This window comes from Schistocerca cancellata, chromosome 4, assembly GCF_023864275.1.
Source record: "Schistocerca cancellata isolate TAMUIC-IGC-003103 chromosome 4, iqSchCanc2.1, whole genome shotgun sequence".
Classification (NCBI taxonomy): Eukaryota; Metazoa; Arthropoda; class Insecta; order Orthoptera; family Acrididae; genus Schistocerca; species Schistocerca cancellata.
Genome location: NC_064629.1, coordinates 840,045,982 through 840,051,225, shown reverse-complemented (window position 1 = coordinate 840,051,225; position 5,244 = coordinate 840,045,982).

The window sequence follows — 5,244 nt, the reverse complement described above, 5'->3', positions numbered from 1 at the left end:
GTTATTTTTTATTTGTAGTTCACTGTTCTATTTGAGTTAACATATGATCATTTTGTCATTTGGAGATAGTGAGTGGATCTGTGGACCCTAGAAAATAGTGCCAAGTGGAAAAATCGGAACATTGTTTCCAACATATACTTCTGTTTGTGTCAAATAGAGGGGTGACAGCGGCAGAGGCAGCCGGAACGTTTGCGCCGTGTATTGAGGTTCAAATGGTTCACATGGCTCTGAACACTATGGGACTTAACATCTGAGGTCATCAGTCCCCTAGAACTCAGAACTACTTAAACCTAACTAACCTAAGGACATCACACACATCCATGCCCGAGGCAGGATTCGAACTTGCGACTGTAGCAGCAGCGCGGTTGCGGACTGAAGCGCCCAGAACCGCTCGGCCACAACGGCCGGCCATGTATGGAAGTAGTGCAATTGGACAGAGCACAACAAGAAAATGGTTTTCTCGTGTTAAGGAGCATCGTTTTGACATTAATGACTCCACGTTCAGGAAGACCTTATGGGTTTGATGAAACTAGTTTAAACTCATTAATTCACAATGAACCACGGCAGTGTACTCGAAAACTGGAAAATGTGACTTTCCAACTACCGGCAACATTTGCATTCAGGGGGGTAGGTTCAAAAATCGGGTGTATGGGTACCGCACACTCTAAGCCAAAAACACAAAAATCAGCGGGTTACCATATGTGCATCTCTGCTTGCTCGTTAGCCGGCCGGAGTGGCCGTGCGGTTCTAGGCGCTACAGTCTGGAACCGAGCTACCGCTACGGTCGCAGGTTCGAATCCTGCCTCGGGCATGGATGTGTGTGATGTCCTTAGGTTAGTTAGCTTCAATTAGTTCTAAGTTCTAGGCGACTGATGACCCCAGAAATTAACTCGCATAGTGCTCAGAGCCATTTGAACCATTTTTTTTTTTTTTTTTGCTTGCTCGTTATCTATTGGCTCGTGAACAACACCGACCATTACTATCCTGTATCATTATGGTGACGAGAAAGGGTGTATTTGTGCTAACATAAGGAAACAGCCCCTCGTGGTCTCGCGGTAGCGTTGTCGCTTCCCGAGCACGGGGTCCCGGGTTCGATTCCCGTTGGGGTCAGGAATTTTTCCTGCCTCGAGATGACTGGGTGTTATTGTGTCGTCTTCATCATCATGATTCATCCCCATTACGGTCGGAGGAAGGCAATGGCAAACCACCTCCACTAGGACCTTGCCTAGTAAGGCGGCGCGGTTCTCCCGCGTCGCTCCACTACGCTCTGTAAAGAAGTATGGGACTCATCATCATCATCATCAAGGAAAAGAAAGGAATGGTTGAGCCCAAACAGAGCAGGCCTGCCCGCATTCACAAAAGATAATGTTACGCATCTCGTGGAAAAGTGTCGGTGTGGTGTATTTCGAATTGCTTCCCCAAAGTGTAACCATCACTGCTGAGATTTGCTTTCAACAACTGATACATCTTGCAGACGCATTCCAAGAACAACGACCAGGACGACTGCGTGAAGTGATGTTACTCCACGATAACGCCCGCCGGCATTCTGCTAGACTGATAAAAAACACTATACAGGAACTGGTTTATGAAGTCACTCCACAACCATCTTATTCACCTGATCTTACGACCTCAGATTTTCACCTTCCCGCTATCTATCGAACAACCTTCAACGAACTTCCTTTCCGGATGAAAATGCACACCGAATACGGATCGGGGAGTTCTTCGCCCCAAAACCACGTGATTTCTACGGCCAAGGAATCGAAAAGTTTCCTCAGCAATGGCAGACCGTTGCAAAAGTGAAGAACAATATATTGTTGATGACTAAAGTCTCTGTTATGTGTATCTGTTGTGTTTATTAACGTAATGGAAAAACGGTAAGAGCTTATGCACCAACTCTGACAAGAAAGTGAAGCGTGCAGAATACATCATTGGCTGTCAATGTAACTTTGTACACATATACACCATTGGCACTTATGAAAATGATTGAAGTTGCAATTCTGTGTGACAGGTAGAACGGCCAACAGCTTACATTTGTTTTGTGTGTTTAGTGTTGTTACCAGGTGTGGTAGGGTATATTTAGGGGGTAAACAGTGTCAGATGGTGAGTGATCACTGTGAAGAACATGGATGTGTTACACACCCGTGTGAGACAGCATTATCAGCAACTGATAGTGCTTGAAAGTGGCCTCATTGTGGGTCTTCATTTGGCCGACTGGTCGAATCGTGCAGTATCCAGGTTTGTGTGGCAACTCCAAATGACAGTGGTCCTATGTTGGACTACATGGGAGCTTGAAGACAGGCGCACTCGTTGTTAAGCTTCTGGTCAGCTACATCTGATCACCACGAGGGAGGATCGTCAAATTGTGCATCACAACCATTGTAACATCTTCACATCTGCACCTGCCATCCGAGAGCGAATAATAGGCCCCCGCAACATTCTGTGTCAATCCACACCATTGTTGGAGACGATCAGCAGCCGGACTAGGGAATTATTGTCCCATACGTAGGCTGCCGTTAGCACCACAACACAAACGGCTGCGTTTAGAGTGGTGGCATGACCTGGCAGCATGGACTACTGATGAATACCGTCGCACTGTGCTCAGAGATGGTCCGTTTTTCTGCTCTACCTAGGACGACCCTAGATATCCTAGTATGTGCTTATACTGAATACGATTGTGTACTATCTGATGTGGTACATTCTACTGATTCTTTGTTATTGATCTGATGATGACAGTCTGTCGACACAAGTAACTGGATTAAATAAAGTGCGCTCATAGAGAAAAATTTTGTATACGAGTCAGTCACGAAGGGTATTGGACAATAATAATTTGCCAAATTGCAAAAAACAGTACCCCGTACAATGGAGGATAAATGCTATAGAAGGAAGAAGAAGATAGCGTCCAGAAATTCACTGACAGTTACCTTAGGTCACCTTGAAATTTCTGTTCCATCATATCGTCGAAAACTGAAGTGATATTGAAAAAGAAACGAACAGTCACACATGTTCTAATGTTTTTATGTCTCATTTCCCTTTCAAATTACATAGTGCATGTATTGAACATAATTACACTCGTCCGTTCTTAATCTTGCTTTAGTTGCTGTTAATATGTTCTACCAGTAACAACTACCAGAAGTTATATTATGAACCAAGCTTTGACGCTGCAGACAATAATATAGGGTGAATATCTGTCGTATAGATAAATATACCAGTTAACATATGATAATCTGTGTTCGTAGGCTCTAGTGTATCTCGGTGCGGCATATATTCATTATTTAAAATCTACTTAGTCTAGACTGGAAGTAGATACGACTACCTTCAGCTTCAGAAGCGACTTCCATATTTTAGCGACGTATTTCACGCAAAAACAAAAATAATTATAACGCCATGACAAACCACATGGCGTTTAGTCAGAACATTCTTACAACTTAACTGAGTGAATACAGAACTACGTTTACTCAAAATATTCCTGAAATGTTTGAAATGAGCAGTTTAGCTGATTCACCCTGTATGTAAACTATACAGAGAAGATTACAGATTTTGATAGCCACTACTTCCTCACATGTTACATATATATATGTCTTTGTATTCTGAGTTTACAGGCAGCGTGTTGTAGAGATGATATTTCAAATGTTTTATTTTTTACCATAAATTGTTTTTGTTACTGATAGTATGTCATCCTATTGGCTTCTTCGGATTGTCGACCTCGGTAGTCGAGTCTCGCTTTAGCGTTGGATCTGCTACATTGCGGTACGAGTAACCAAAAACTTTTATAGTAACAAAGAAAAGCTGCGAGATTCTTCAAGCACAAGTTATAAACTTTGTTAAAATTTGGAATCACTTACGTCTTTTCTGTTTAGCATATCACTGGAAGTTGTTGTTGTTGTTGTGGTCTTCAGTCCTGAGACTGGTTTGATGCAGCTCTCCATGCTACTCTATCCTGTGTAAGCTTCTTCATCTCCCAGTACCTACTGCAGCCGACATCCTTCTGAATCTGCTTAGTGTATTCATCTCTTGGTCTCCCTCTACGATTTTTACCCTCCACGCTGCCCTCCAATACTAACCTGGTGATCCCTTAATGCCTCAGAACACGTCCTACCAACCGATCCCTTCTTATGGTCAAGTTGTGCCACAAACTTCTCTTCTCCCCAATCCTATTCAATACTTCCTCATTAGTTATGTGATCTACCCATCTAATCTTCAGCATTCTTCTGTAGCACCACATTTCGAAAGCTTCTACTCTCTTCTTGTCCAAACTATTTATCGTCCATGTTTCACTTTCATACATGGCTACACTCCATACAAATACTTTCAGAAATGACTTCCTGACACTTAAATCTATACTCGATGTTAACAAATTTCTCTTCTTCACAAACGATTTCCTTGCCATTGCCAGTCTACATTTTATATCCTCTCTACTTCGACCATCATCAGTTATTTTGCTCCCCAAAGAGCAAAACTCCTTTACTACTTTAAGTGTCTCATTTCTTAATCTAATTCTCTCAGCATCACCCGACTTAATTCGACTACATTCCATTATCCTCGTTTTGCTTTTGTTGATGTTCATCTTATATCCTCCTTTCAAGACACTGTCCATTCCATTCAACTGCTCTTCCAAGTCCTTTGCTGTCTCTGACAGAATAACAATGTCATCGGCGAACACCAAAGTTTTTATTTCTTCTCCATGGATTTTAATACCTACTCCGAATTTTTCTTTTGTTTCGTTTACTGCTTGCTCAATATACCGATTGAATAACATTGGGGATAGTCTATAGCCATGTCTCACTCCCTTCCCAAACATTGCCTCTCATGTCCCTCGACTCTAATAACTGCCTTCTGGTTTCTGTACAAACTGTAAAAGCCTTTCGATCCCTGTATTTTACCCCTGCCACCTTTAGAATTTGAAAGAGAGTATTCCAGTCAACATTGTCAAAAGCTTTCTCTAAGTCTACAAATGCTAGAAACGTAGGTTTGCCTTTCCTTAATCTTTCTTCTAAGATAAGTATTAAGGTCAGTATTGCCTCACGTGTTCCAGTATTTCTACGGAATCCAAACTGATCTTTCCCGAGGTGGAGGTGGAAGTTAAGCACTACAAATCGCACAATAATCCATTTTATGGTACTCACTGACTATTGGAACTATTTTCAGTTTCTTTCCATGCTGGTGGGTGTCTGATACGTTATTCGAGTGTAAATTGCTAAGTTTTTCTTCACTTTGTTGGTTTAGCCTGTAATCATTGGTATTCTA